Source organism: Protopterus annectens, chromosome 4.part0 (genome assembly GCF_019279795.1).
Source record: "Protopterus annectens isolate FY-2018-M chromosome 4.part0, PAN1.0, whole genome shotgun sequence".
Taxonomy (NCBI): Eukaryota; Metazoa; Chordata; order Ceratodontiformes; family Protopteridae; genus Protopterus; species Protopterus annectens.
In genome coordinates, this window is record NC_056733.1 from 223,470,639 (window position 1) to 223,486,385 (window position 15,747).

The 15,747-nt window shown below is 41.1% G+C and overlaps 1 protein-coding gene across 1 annotated transcript in view; it reads left to right on the plus strand.

Moving 5' to 3' along the window:
• SIRT7 (sirtuin 7) overlaps nt 1-15,747 on the plus strand; it is an 885,398-nt gene that overhangs the window by 748,899 nt on the left and 120,752 nt on the right. The window lies entirely within an intron of this gene.

Sequence of the window (15,747 nt, forward strand, 5' to 3'; positions counted from 1 at the left end):
CAGATGCAGAACAGTTGTACCTGTACAGCCTATCACCACTCATGTTCCTCATTGTAGCTAAACTAAACTTTCTGAAAGATGAACTATGGGGTATAGTGTAAGCTGCAATTGTGTGTATCAGAGGATTAAGGTGCTGCTTGTTTGTAATAGATTAAGGGGATGCTTTTATGAATGCTAGATAACAGCAGACTAAGGTTAGAAAGTACATGGAGTAACGTTTTTCAGGTCTAGACCTAGGACTGATTAGCAGCTTGTGATCCTGGAGGGTCTGTTGGGTGCAGTGGAACTGAGCAGATGGAGTCTGGCTCTTCCATCCCAGAGTGGGGATAAGCAGGACTGGCACCTAAAGATTGTGCCCTTTTGGAGACCAGAAATGCAACAGCTACCAAGGCCTGTCAACAGCATCTCTTCTGCTGTCTCCCCCCATCTCCTTGGCGTACATTTCAGACACTGGGGACATTGCATTTGGATGGATAAGGGAAAGTTGAGAATGCCCAACTGCATTCTACATGTAGTATAATGCTGTGTCTGACTTCCCAGCTGTTGCATCTTTCATTGATTTAGTACTATGTCACAGACTTCTCCATCGAAGGGTTGCCCACCCTGGCAATTGGTTATACTCTGGTACCTGCAGTCATGGTACATATGTAATAGGTCATATTGAAGTGTGTCACAAGTCAAAGGCTAGCATGGAGAGGTGAAAACAAACTGTTTTCCATGCAATTTCTGATGACTGAGTGTAAATTGAATTACTGTATGTTCCCAGTGTAGGCGTTCTTTCCATGAATGATGCTCTTATTTGTAAAATTTGTTTGCAAACTGTGCTTCCCACTGGAAACTGCTGCTGCTTCTTTCCTGATTACTGCAGCACATTACAGTCTAGCAGAAGATACATCAGGTTATTACAGGTTCATTTGAGAGGACAGGCTAAGTTGTGGGTAGCATTCTACTGGGAGTTAAGATGACACTTTTTCAGTTTCTGCTTCCCAAAAACTTTTGACATGAAAATTCAAATTCAAGTTATAAGCTTCAAGAGCCTCATCCACATTTACAGCTAATACAAGGTATAAAAAAGTAAACTGCATAAACATAAGATGCAAGCATTGCAAAGACATCTAGCCTTCATAGACCAAGTCAAAAAGGTAGGTTGTGAGAAAGCTGTTGAAACGATCAGTTTTCTGGATATACCTTTTTATAACCCTGACATGAAGTTCCAAAGATACAGCCCCTGATATACAAGTGAATTCCCTCCTGAAGAATCAAGCCAAACCTTTGGAAGCTGAAATAATAAAAGGGTGGCAGACCGCATAGACTGAGCAGGTTGATGCCAGTTGAGAAGTTCCCTAAGATAAGGGAGACCCAAGTTCTAAATGTCAAGGTATAAGCTGATAGACTTGTAAGTAATATGAGACCAAACAGATAACCACTGCAGAGTTTGCAATACTGCTGTAATGTGACAGTATCTAGATGTACCAGTACGTAGCTCAGCTGCAGATTTCTGAACCAATTATAGTCTGTCCAGCTCAGTATCCAGCAGCCATAGGTGAAAGGCATTAGATAGTCCAGCCATGAGGAGACAAAAATATTCACAACCATAAGGAAGTCAGCTGATGGAATAAGATGCTTGGGTAGGGAGGTATTCCTCAGATGATATCTGAGGACAAAACTGGGACAGAAGAATTGCAAATGGTGACATGAATGGCCAGAACAGCTGTTTTGTTAATGTTGGGTTTCATATGATTAATGATCATCCATTCCAAGTCTGGAACAATCCTGAGTGAAAGAGAGGTAAAACTGCATGTCATCAGCAACAAAATGAATTCTAGACCTTTCCTAGGAATATCGTCTTTTAATTATATCCTTTACACTGTTAAAAGCAGTGGGTGAGAATAGAATCCTGTGGTACCCTGCATGTCAGGAGAAGATGAGAAGTGATGAAGTTCTCACACAATCTGCTGAGTATGACCAGTGAGGTAGGAGGCAACACCCAGTTAATGGTTTAAACAGTCACGCAAGATGCCATAATCCACAGTGTTAAATGCTGAAGTGAGACCTAAAGGACAAAGATGGAATAAGTTTTAGCAGATTGTTAAACATCCTAACTAAGGCAGCTTCAGTGCTATGCTCAAACCGAAAACTGGACTGAAATAGGTCAGGTTTAATTAACACTCAAAATAGAAATCCAGTTGTGTATAAATAACCTTCTCAAGAATCTTGGTAGCACAAGAGACATTTGACACGGGTCTGTAATTATCTAGATTATCGTCATTGCACCTTGCCTTTTTAGGAATAGGAGTGACCCAGGCCAACTCAAAAATTAACAGAAAGACTCATTCATAAAGGGACAGTGTGATAACATGATAAAGGACAAGAACCAAGACATCCAAACAAGATTTTACGAGCTTGTGTGGACATCGATCTTGGCTGCAGTTGGTTGAATGCATCCCACGGAGAAATTTAATAAACTCGTCATAATTGGGGATGATAAATCAGACCAAGAGCAATATGTTTTACACTGAATCTACTAGTAAGCATACTAGGGACAACATTTGACCTGATGGATGCTAGCTTAAGGCAAAAAACCTACTTAATACAATTTCACATTCCTCAGAAGAGAAAGGCTTCTCTGTGGCAAGGCAGGGTAGGCTATCAAATACACCTTCCACCTTGAAGAGGCTGCTGGACATTTTGCTGCTGACAAAATTTTCTGAAATAAAAGTAAAGATGTTCTCCGTGTTTCACTGTTGCAGTCATCACATTGGGGTTATCTGCCTGCAGGTAGCCCTCAGCCGGCCTGAATACCAGAGTCTTCAGATTTCTGCTTCGGATGCTGTCGCTTCTTCCATAACGTCAGGTCAGGGGTATAAAACAAGCAGCTGACACCATTACATCAGTCTTTCTTGTCATGCGGTGCCCGAAGCAGAAGCAGTTCGCAAGTGCCAGTCGGCCGACTCCTGAAATTTTCATTTTCGAGTTTCAGACCTGAAGTCTTCAAAAATAAGTACCCCGTTGGGGATCCTTTTTTCTTGCTCTAACCGATGTCAGAAAAAATTAACAGTTGTCTTGCCTGTGGAAAGCAAATACCTCATAGAGATTTTCATTCTTACTGCGTCACCTGTTTAAGCCCAACCACGACGTCCCTCGCTGTCGGTTTTGTGCCTTGCTCAATGCCCGAACTATTCGTCATTGGGCTATATTTGTAGCTAAATAATTTCATTCTCGATCTCCGTACTCCAAAATGGCTTCGTTAAGCCATCCGACTACCGATCTTCCGAAAAAACGTAAAGATAAAGACAGAGACAAACCGCATAGGTCCAAAACTGCCGATGACGCTTCCGATAAGCTAGTCGCCAGTCTACCGGTACTCAGTGAGGCGCTTTTGCAGCCCCTGATACCCGCTACTACAGATTCGCAAGCCTCTACTGAGACCCATTCGGAGTCTGATATGCCACGAGATGCTTCTTCGACTATGAAACCTGCGGATGTCTCTACCTTGGATGGGTCCGGAGCCGCTGTGTAGGCACCGGCTTCTGAGGGTGTATTCAGGCCTACTGATTTTCATATCAAACCGACGACTTCATTTCAAGCTAAAAATACCGAATTCCTCAGGCCTAAAGCTCACACTAAGTCTAGAAAACCAATGCATTCTCAGGTCCATATGCCTCAAAAACAAATGATTAGAATGGCTGAAGACCTTATTACCTTAATTAGGGGAAGCCAGCCCCCCTCCCCCCCCCCAGAGACCTAGAACTGATTTTCTTTCTGATTCTTCTGATCAGGAATCTGATATCTGTTCCTTCTGACTACCAGGATTTACCCTTATCTACTTATGAGGATTCTGATGCAGAGGATTGCATTTCCCTTTGCTTCCCCTTCAGAAGATTTTTCTTTGGGTGAAACCTTGTATACCCTTAGGGAGCATTTCTGCTGGGAAAGCCAGGACTATTCTCAATCCAAAAAGAGACTTAGGGAATTTTTAAACCTGCCTCAACACAGGCCTCTAGTTATCCCTCCTGTTCTGGAGTTTGTATATGATGTTTTCTTGGAATCCAGCCTTACCCCAGACACTTTGCTTCCAGCTCAAAGGAAACCTGATGGGTACTACAAAGTACCTGACTTTCACAAATTCCTTTTCAGTAATCCTACTGCAGATCCAGAGACCATTTCCCAAGGACCAAAAGGCATTAAGGCTACTACTGCCAAAAATCCTACCCCTTCTGATAGGTATTCTAGAGCTTTAGACAGATGGGGTAAGAAGGTGTATACTTCTGCCACTTTAGACATTGGGGCTTTAAATTGCCACTTTCATATGTTAAAGTATCAGCAGCATATTATGGGATTAATTAAACAGAAAATGATGTTGATTCCTGACTGTGCTGAACACAAAGATTTACAAGAGTTAATGCATTCTGCTGACCAAGTAGGTAAAACCTACTTTGCAATGTGGTTTTGATGCTTTAGAAGCATCTTGCAGGGCTGCTGTCACTGGGTCTGTACTTAGAAGGCATGCAAAACTTGCCAGATCATGTTAAAGCTAAATTACTGGATGCACCCTTATACCAAGAGCTCCTTTTTGGTAAGAGAGCAGAAGAAGTCATCAAAAGGATGGAGGAAAAAGCTAAATCTATGCAAACTGCTAAAGATTTCTTACAAGTACAGCCACCTAGATTCAGCAGGCATTGGCCTTCAAAGAACTTATCCTTTCCAGTCCCTTCCAGGCCTTCTCAGTCCAAACGCAGAAGCAACAGACCACCAAGACTTCAGTCTCAGGCTATGCACAGATCTAAGCAGTGGTAGCCCCAATTCCAAAGCAGGGAGTAGTAAGCCACCTCCCCTATGGAAAAATGGCACAATCACTTATCCTTAACTCTACCAAGCCTTGCTCAACTACTTGCTCCCTTAGGAGGAAAGCTCGCCCTGCATGCAAAAAACTGGGAACTCATTACCCAAGACAAATGGGTTTTAAACATAGTTTCCCTAGGATACAGATTCCACTTCCACTCCAACCCCAAGTGGATGGCCAGACCTTCCCCCAAACCAGTGGGAGGAGGCCCAAAAACAAGTGCTGTCTCTCCTCAGTATCAGGGCTATTCGACCTGTTCCAGAGGAACAAAGGGGACAAGGTTTTTATTCAGAACTGTTCCTGTTTCCCAGAAAAGAAAACTCCTGGCGTCCTATCCTGGACCTTTCTATTCTCAACATCTTTCTGGTGGTTCCAAAGTTCAAAATGCTAACTCTTCAGCAATTTCTTCCTGTGCTAGCCAAGGATACCTGGCTGGCAACTCTAGACTTAAAAGAAGCTTACCTGCACATCCCAATAAGGGAATCCTGCAGAAAATTCCTACGCTTCAGGGCAGGCTCCATGCACTATCAGTTCTCTGCACTGCCCTTTGGCTTATCTAATGCGCCCAGGGTATTTACAAAGTGCCTAGCTCCTGCCATTGCATTTTGCAGGCAGAGAAATATTCAGATTTACCCATATTTGGACGATTGCCTGATTCAGGCAGTCAGGACTTGCTGTTAAAGCACCTGGCATTTGTAAAGAGACTTCTAACTTAACTGGGGTAAACCATCAAGGGTAAACATCAATTAGAAGAAATCACACCTATTACCCTGCCAACAGATTGTATTCCGGGGAGCAAGCTTGAACACAACTTCCCAGATGGCATTCCTCACTTTAGAGAAACAAGTTCATTTGGCATCCTACTTCAAACTACTGACCACAAAAACCCAGCTGTCTGCAAGGAAAATCCTGCAAGCCCTGGGGTTCATGACCTATTGCATTCTGCTAATTCCATATGCAAAACTGCATATGAGGAAACTTCAGTGGTATATAAAAAGTGTATGGTGTCAACATTCTCAGGACCTGGAAACAATGATTCCTATTATCCCTTGTGTAAGGGCAGAGTTTATTTGGTGGGCAAAGGCCTGCTGCCACAACAAGGGACTCCCTTTCACTCTACCCCCTGTTGCCCAAACCCTAACAACAGACTTATCAGACTATGCATGAGGGGCTCACATAGCAGAGCAGTGCATTCAGGGTAAATGGAACCCAAAACAGATGCACCTGCATATCAATCAAAAAGAAATGTTAGCTGTTCAGAATGCTCTGACAGCCTTCAGAGACCTTATTCTTCCAGGACAACTAGTGGTAAAGACAGACAACACCACAGTTATGTGGTACATAAACAAGCAGGGGAAAACCCATTCCTACCTACTCTGCAGACTAGCCATGGCTCTGTGGAGCACAGTCTTGAGCTACCAAGTGAACCTACAAGCTCAATTCCTGCCAGGTAAACTAAAATTCACTGGTAGATGACTTAAGCAGAAATCTCATGGACCCACACAAATGGAAACTGAAACCCAAAATATTCAAGCTCTTGAGGAACAAATGGGGGACACCAGAGGTAGACCTGTTTGCCTCCCCTCAGAACTACCAGTTGAACAAATTCTGCACCAGAACTCCCCGCATTCAAGCTTGGAAAGTGGATCCCCTGTCCTTTACCTGGGAAAGCCTCTCAGTTTATGCATTTCCCTCTCTGCCTCTCCTCTCGAAGGTTCTACTAAACATCAAACAGGACAAGCCAAGGACAATACTGATTGCACCAGACTGGCCATGCCAGCACTGGTACCCCCTTTTGTGCAGTCTGATAGTGCTACAACCTTGGCACCTTCCTCATACCCCTTCCCTGCTGCCCCAGCAGGCGGGCCAGATTCTGCACCCTCAGCTTCAAACCCTGAACCTTGCAGCCTGGCTAATTCCCTGACCTCACCTTCAGCAACCCTCAGTAAGCAGGTGCTGGATGTCATTCTTGAGGCAAGGAGGCCTAGTACTAGAAAATCCTGTTCAGACAAGTGGAAAATATACTGTTCCTGGTGCCAGGCTCAGGGGATGGGCACAACGAGTCTGAATACACTCTAACATCTACATTTATGGTAAGTGTACATAAGTGTACATAACTGTACTATTTATTTCCAGTAACTTTGGCCTGGTGGACAATAATATTCATCTACAGGAGCCTGGCTTCCAGCAGGTGAGTGAAGTGCCATCTTCCCTAATGTTCATTCTTTTTATCTTAGATTATGGAACTCGAGATCATACCATGGCTCATGTGGAACTAAATGGACAAAACATGGGGCAAAAGCATTGTTAGAGTATGTCAAGACATGTTAAAACTCATGACAGCCTTATCCACATCAGCAGCACTGAACTCCTGCACATGCTGCTGAACAGTTAAAAACCATTGAGTCCAAAGTTGCACTGCTTAGACTCATGCAGAACATCAGGACCTAGACTGTGGAGGGCACTATTCTAGATAGAGCCACCAAGTAGTAAATGAACTTGTGATTTGACCAAGCAACCTGTTCTATCCCCAAGGCACTGATCATCACACCCAGCTGAAGCAGCAAGTCAGACCTGTGCATATATATGTATGTATGTAGCAAAGATAACCACCTGAACAAACCAGAATCCCTGTATAATGCACAGGATTTTTTTTATTTTTATTTACAAAAGTTGAAGACTCTTCATTGACTCATTGTACTCACCCAAAATTAACCACCTAGGTGACAAGGAAATCAGGAAGCACCTTTAAGGAATGTCCTTGCCCTATCTGGTGGATAGTAGATGAGGAGATATCAACATTTTGGTTGCAATGCTGTGATGTATTGGAAGTCCCAGCTGTAACCTTCATCCCTGTGGAGGAAAGGTAAAGGACAGCAATCTTACCACTAAAATTACCAGGTCTAAAACATTGCAAAACCAAAACCCAGGGGGCCCAGTGACCATGGAAGTGGGCCTGAAGTTGACATTGAACCAGGTTTTGTTAAATAATGAGTAGCATAAAGCAAATCTAGTATAATAGTAGACTTGATCCCAACTGACTTGGCATTGAAACACAGCATTTTGGCACAGAGCCAGCGGATTAAGGCAGACAAGTAACTGAAGTGGTATCAATTACAACAGCATGCCAACATGTCTGGGATATAGCAGATATCCATGCTACTTAATGCAGCTTCAGGTACTGATATCATTCCATGCAGATCCCACTTCTTTAGTTTAATTTAGAAGCAAATCATTACATGTATTTTTAATCGTCTCAAAAGTGTTAGAGCCCTATGGAATTAAGAAAATATTTCTAATGTTGCGATTACTACACAGAACTGATGCTGGATGTGTGCTATATATCTGATATTCCTTGTTGGTTTGAACTGAAATTGAACCACAAAACGTTTGAGCATCACCATAGTTTTTGTAAATTATCAAACACTATACTTAGCATTCACATAACCATTTAGAAGTTAAACAAAAAAGACACTGTGGGTGAAATTTCTGCTTTATACAGGTGTTTAATCAGACTGTTTTTTGAAAGAAATGTGAACTATTTGACACGCAGCTCTCTGAACTAGTTACTGACATATTTAATGCTGTACAGCCCTCTTTTTTTTTTGTCTATTTACAGATATGAACATTACAAAGTAGCATGTCTTGCATTACATTACTGATTTAACTTATTTGGACAAAGCTAAGGAAATAAGAAAATCTGATGAGCTGTATAATCTGTAAAAGGCAGGGAAGGAAAGCTTGTAAATAAGTCTGTCAAAAGTGGCTTGCATACATGTTGTTATTCTGCCAGGGCATGTACTGTCCCATTTGAGAAGAACTGCAGCAGCCACTGATATTTTTCAGAAGGGTTAGTACCCAATCAGTTTAGAAAGTAGCTACCTGGTCATCAGTATATACCTCAAAAGCATTATAACCTAAGGTACTGCTTCCAGGGCTGTGGCAGAATATGTGTCTGCTGTACTGCAAGGTCTTCTTTCTTGCTGATCACTTATAGGGCCGCCAGTGCTACTCCAATGATGCACCTAGCCCAGCTGTGTTAGGAACTTAGCATAACTGTGAATGTTCATGTTTCCCCACCATCCACTCTGTCAACCTTCTTGGGAGTCCTTTGGTTAGGGGTGGATAGCCTCTAATCCCTGCCATCTCCCTGCCAAGTTGTCTTCCTCCTTCAACTTGTGTAATTTCAAAGAGCAAGAATAGGGCCTCAGTGGTGGGATTTCTGGTCAGGGAGTTAGCTGTCCTCTTTGGTATAATCCACTCATGCTCTGGCACTGGGAGCAAACTTCTTGTCCAGCCACAACAAGAAAGATCAGAAGATGGTATTGACTAATACCCCTCTTATACCAGTGAACTTATGACATCTTAGTGGGAGGGAGGCCAGCCGAGGCCACTGGTGGAAGGTATAGCTCTGGAAGTCAGGCCAGTCATGGGATACCTGCAGGCCGGATATCTCATTGATTAGGAATGAAATAAATGTACTCAAACATCTGCAATCATATGGCACAATTCTGCTATACTGTGATCTAAGTTGACATTCTTGTCCAGTACATATGATTTAGTGCTTTTTTGTCATTTACTGTTTCCAGATATGATTCATATGTCCACTGAGTTTGTTTTTTTCATTGATTAAGCTTCTGTGTAATGTCATTAATTTGTTTTAAACTTGTGTAAACCTTAATAATCACATTTGCACAGACCTCGGCATTCCTGCACAAGTGTGTAAATAATGTACATAGTGGTACACATGAAAGACTTTACTGTAAATCTTGATTATAAAATTGTATTGAAATGTGATAATTTCTTGGGCTGTGACTGAAGTGGGTTCCTATAGATGAGACATTAACCCGGTTGACAAATTTAAGTAAATAAAATTTTTATTTTGACAGCTTTGAACATTAGGCAAACCTGTAATTTACAGCTTAAGTAATTGCATTTATGAGTTAGTACAAGTACATTTTTAAATTTGATTTACTTTTTCTTCTATTAAGGGTAAGTACAGTATTAAAAATCTCTAATTCTTGTAGCAGTTCATGCACTTCTGATAAATATGATGTACTTCAACAATCGGCTATGTGTTTTCTTGCCTGTTTTGTATTTCACTTTTAGGTTATCCTTTTGTAGATTAAGTAACATCATCTCCCATCCTAGAGGTCCCTTAGGTTTATGTTACTTTGATCTGAACTTCTGTTCCAGACGTATTCTTGGAATTTCTCTCATCTATACCGTTGCAAATAGTGTTTTTTTCTATCTCAGTATCGCGCTCTTGTATAGTAGGTGCTCATGTCTCATGGGCAGTTGGTCTTTACATTTGTAAGATCACAAAACTGTACAGTTTTGACTGGCATGTACTTGCAGCAAGACTGAGTGACTCACATCACAGTATTTTAACTCTGGTACATTTGAACAAGTTTCTTGAGGATTTCCAAGCTCTTGCCATTCGTAGCATAATTCCCAGACTACATTACAGCCTTTAATATTTTCCTAGAAATGTAGTTATGTCAGGCATATGTACAAACTTGACAAGATACTGTGTCATTCCTAGAAACGCTTCTTTAGCGATAGCTAAATTTTTGCTTTCTTTCATTACTTTTTTCAGGTCTCCTCACTAAAGCATAAAGATAATAAAAATATTGACACAGGCATAATATCAGCATTTATTTGCATGTGGTATCATCATCAAACTTCCTAAGCCTGTAAATAGATCAGTATAGTAGTAAAGAATATCATTGCTGTGGTTTTGCACAGTACGTAAGATGTCTTTGCAAATGTTGCTGTATGCATGCATGCACTCTTTGCTTTCACACTGTGCCATTCTTTTTAATTCTAGTCTTGGACATATCAAATGACCCAGAATATTAAGATAATTTACTGCTTTAAGTGCTATAGTTGAAATGGAGTGTTGTACTTATTTTTATTTTCATATGTCAGTAGTTTGTAGTCCAGTGGCTTCACCTGCTGTGTTGAATATGTTAGTAAGAACACAGGTCTTTCAGTGCCTTTCAGCTCCAGTGTTTCAGAAGTATCTTCTGACAAAGTATTATAATGTGCACTTTTACCTGATTTAAATTTGACATTATGCTTGTCAGTTCTTAAAAATTTCTTGTCAGTGATCTGACCTGCATTTTTATTGCAACTGATACTTTTTCTGATTGCAGTGTATCATCAGCTGTTTAGCAGTACCAGCAAACAACTCATTTTATGCTTCTTTTCAGCAATATGCAAATACTTTTGAATAATTTTTTTTCTTTTTACTTGCTCTTTGCAAAAAGGCTCCTCCTTTTCTCATATTCTGCAAAACTGATTAAACACAAGACACCGGTTCTCATCCTTATAGCCACACCTAGTATATGAAACGTGAATTTCAACTTCATATCATCTCTTAATTTCATGTCTGTATTACTGCTGAATCACTTTCTCTCACTTTTTTTTTTTTTTACACATTTGTTTCTCATTTCCAATGTATGTATCCACAGCCATGATAATGACATGTCTGTTTAATAGCCTGCCCATTGTTTCATCGTTTGTTGTACCACCGACTCTTCTGTTTCTTAAGTCATAAAATCCACCAAATTTAGCCTGGCTATGTATGAAGATTGCTTTGCACCAAAATAATTCCCTGTAGTTGCATTTGGGACATTTTATAGCTACAAATTTAACATGCTTTTGTATTTTTAAATACATGAACTCTTGAACACAAATATTTCTTCACTTCTGCAGATAAACTGTCCCACTTCTTTCACCATATGACATCTGGATGTTTGTCAGAATGCTTGGTAAACAAGACCAGGTGCAGTGGATGAGGTTCAATCCTCCACGAGGTGTTTAATCAGACTGGCTGTTAATAAGGAATGTGCACCACAGGGCATATGTGGTATGCAGCTCTGTAAACAGATTTAAAGTGGTACACTCCATATACTATGAAGGAGCATATTATCTCTGTTGATCATTATTCCCAATGCTGCAATAATCTTTAGGATATATGGGTTGTGTCTTTCCCAAGACATAACAATCAGACAGCTTTCAAAAGCTTTTTCACCCTCCCACATTTCTACTCTTCTCAATGGGCAGCCCTGTGGAAGGGAACTCATCAGTCAGAGTGGAAAATGTTCAGTACTTTTTTGGTGGCTAACGAATAAGCAGCTCAGGAGTTTCACAAGAGCAGCAGCCAGCCTTCAGCCTCTATCTGGCAGATAAGTCCCCTTTGGGAAACCCTTCCACACAGAAATAGTCATTTTTTTTAAATACAGCTATAAAAATATTTTATTTATTTGTAGCAGTTTTGTTCCTTGAAGAAACTCTTGTTTTTCTAATGTCTGAAGTTTCCTACCAGGGGCCACTATTTTTAGTTTTGGCTATGTGTATGTGTTTTTTTTTTTTTTGGGGGGGGGGCAAATTTTGTGTTAAAATGTACTGCATGTGTAAACATTTTAATTAAGTGAAAGTTTAATGTGGGAAGTGTTTTAGTTGGGTGGAGATGACTGCAGGTTATGTAGTGCTTATGTTTGTGCTCTGACAGCATACTTGCCATTTTTCTGTCAGACTAAATTTGATTTAGAGGGGTTTCTTCTGGAATATGGTGTGCTAATTTGCATTAATGACAATATTCCTCTTAAACCTGCGTTGGAACTTAGGAAATTGCAGGTGTAGAAGTTGTTGCATATTATTACAGATTAATTTTATGGTTATTTATAATGCCTTAAAAGCCTTTTAAGTGAATAATAGTTTTATGTTATGTTTTGTTATCACTATTTGAAAATTTTCTTGGTTTAATTTTTGTTTGGTTTTGATTATGTATCATATAGACATTTTAATTTGAATTGCTGCTTCAGTGTAAGTTGCCCTTTAAATACAGGTAATTGTGTGGTGTCAATTAGTGGTTATGAACACACCCTTAGGGTTACTACTATTTATATAAACGCTTTTAATGGAGTGATTTTAGATTCTGATGAAGTCCACGGTGTAGTGGATGAAAGTGCTAAATCTAATAAACTTTTCGTTTTTTATATTGGATGGGTCTTTATTGCCCTAGTGGAGCCAACTGCCAATTTCAGCGATCACTGTTTATGTTTGGATTTTAGTCGGTTTTACTAGTGACACTTATCTTGTGGTATTTAACTTTTGCATTAGTGTTTTAGGGACTCTGTATGTCTGTGAAGGTGTAAGTGTGCTGCTTGCTCAAACTATTTGACAACTTACCTTCAGACAGACTCATTCCAGTGCTTCTTACTGTATAAGAAACGTTGTCCTTGGTTACAGTATGGATACTTACACAGCTGCTGCTGGTCCAATTTCCCTAGTTCCTAGAAAGACAAAAATAACTTGCCAAAAGCCCTGTCTGACTCTGTGGGCTCAGTGTTTACCTTAGCAGATGGTGTATGACTCTGCATTGGACAGCAGTCATTCCTCACTTCCCCCTCCAGCATCCCCTGGTGTAGAGGGCCATCCATGTCTTGTTTGGCTGTTACATGTCTGAACCAGGCATGGGAGAACCATCTTTACTGGGACACGGAGACACATCTGGGGATGCTGCTCGATATGTCCAAGGGAAGTGACTGGTTGATCGGGCTGAAGTACCACCTTCTAGACTGTCATTAGAGATACCTGTAAAGAAAAAAAAAAAAAAGGTTGAATGTTTTTCATTGAAAGAGATGGTACCAATTAGAAAAATTTTTGTAAACATGACACACAAAATGTTGCAAAGAATTCTGGAAAGACTATATGATAAATACAATCCTAATAATCATATCCACTATTCTTAAAAATGGCTGCAAAGCCATTAGCTGTGCAAGTAGGAAATACTCATAATCTCTCTCAATGCGCCCATCATCCCACCCCATCCAAATGTTCCTTGGTAATCCCCATGCCAAATAAGTGATCTTCTATTAGATGTTCTTTGTGTTTCACTGTTGCAGTCATCACACTTGGGTTATCTGCCTCCAGGTAGCCCTCAGTCGGGCTGAATACCAGAGTCTTGGGATTTCTGCATTGAATGCTGCCGCTTTTTCCATGACGTCAGATCGTCAGGAGTATAAAACATGCAGCCGATGCCATTACATCAACTTTTCTTGCCGAGCAGAGCCCGAAGCAGAAGCAGTTCGCAAGTGCCAGTCGGCCGCTACCTGAAATTTTCGTTGAGTTTCAGACCTGAAGTCTTCTAAAGCTAAGTATCCCATTGGGGATCCTTTTTTCTTGCTTTAACTGATGTCAGAAAAAAATGAATAATTATCTTGCCTGTGGAAAGCAAATACCTCAGAGATTTTCATTCTTACTGCGTCACCTGTTTAGGCCCAAACCACGACGTTCCTCACTGCCGGTTTTGTGCCCTGTTCAACATCCAAACTATTCGTCATCAGACTATCTTTGCAGCTAAATTCTTTCGCTGTCGTTCTCCGTATTCCAAAACGGCTTCGATAAGCCATCCGACTACCGATCTTCGAAAAAAAAGTAAGGATAAAGACAGAGACAGACCGCATAGGTCCAAAACTGCCGACAATGCCTCCGTTAAGCTAGTCACCAGTCTGCCAGTACTCAGTGAGGCGCTTTCGCAGCCCCTGATACCCGCTTCTACAGATCCACAGGCCTCTACTGAGACCCAAACGGAGTCCGGTATGCTGATAGATGCTTCTTCAACTATGGAACTTGCGGATGTCTTTACCTTGGATGGGTCTTGTGCCACTGTGCAGGCACCGACTTCTGAGGGTGTATTCAAACCTTCCGATGTTCTTATTAAACCGACTACTTCATTTCAGACTAAAACTACCGAATATCTCAGGCCCAGAGTTCACACTACGCCTAGGAAACTGACAACCAAAGCATATTCTCAAGTTCCCATGCCACAGAAACAAATGCTTAGAATGGCTGAAGACGTTATTACTTTAATTAGGGGAAGCCAGCCTTCCCCCTCTAAAAGACACAGAATTGATTTTCCCTCTGATTCTTCAGATCATGAGTCCGATGACTCTGACCCCTCAGATTACCAGGACACAACTTTATCTACCTATGAGGATTTTGATGCAGAGGATTCCATTCCCTCTGCCTCCCGACCAGAGGATTTTTCTTTCGGTGAAACCCTACATACCCTCAGAGAGCATTTCCACTGGGAGTGCCAGGACTACTCGCAGTCCAAAAAGAGACTCTGGGAATTTTTAAACCTGCCTCAGCACAGGCCTCTAGCTATCCCTCCTGTTCTGGAAATTGTAGATGTCTTCATGGAATCCAGTCTTACCCCTGATACTTTGCCACCAGCTCCAAGAAAACCTGACGTACTACAGACTACCTGACTCTCACAAATTTCTGTTTAAGAATCCTACTGCGGATCCAGAGACCATTTCCCAAGGTCCTAAAGGCATTAAGGCTACTACAGCCAAAACCCCTACCCCTTTGGACAGGGATTCTAGGGCTTTAGACAGATGGGGAAAGAAGGTGTACACCTCTGCTACTCTTGCCATCAGGGCTTTAAATTTCCAGTTTCACATGTTAACGTACCAGCAACATATTATGGAACTAATTAAACAAAAAATTATGTTGATTCCAGATTGTGCAGAACATAAAGATTTACAAGAGTTAATGCATTCTGCAAACCAAGTTAGAAAACATATTTTGCAGTGCGGTTTTGATACTTTAGAAGCATCTTGCAGGGCTGTTGTCACTGGGTCTGTTCTTAGAAGTCATGCTTGGCTAAAGGAAAAACATCTTGCCAGACCATGTCAAAGCAAAATTACTAGATGCTCCATTAAACCAAAAATGTTTGTTTGGCACTAAATCAGAAGAAGTTCTGAAAAAGATGGAGGAAAAAAACTAAATCTATGCAAACTGTTAATGATTTCCTACAGGTACAGCCACCTAGATTCAATAGGCATTGGCCTTCAAAAAACTGGTCCTTTCCAGTCCCTCTCAGAACT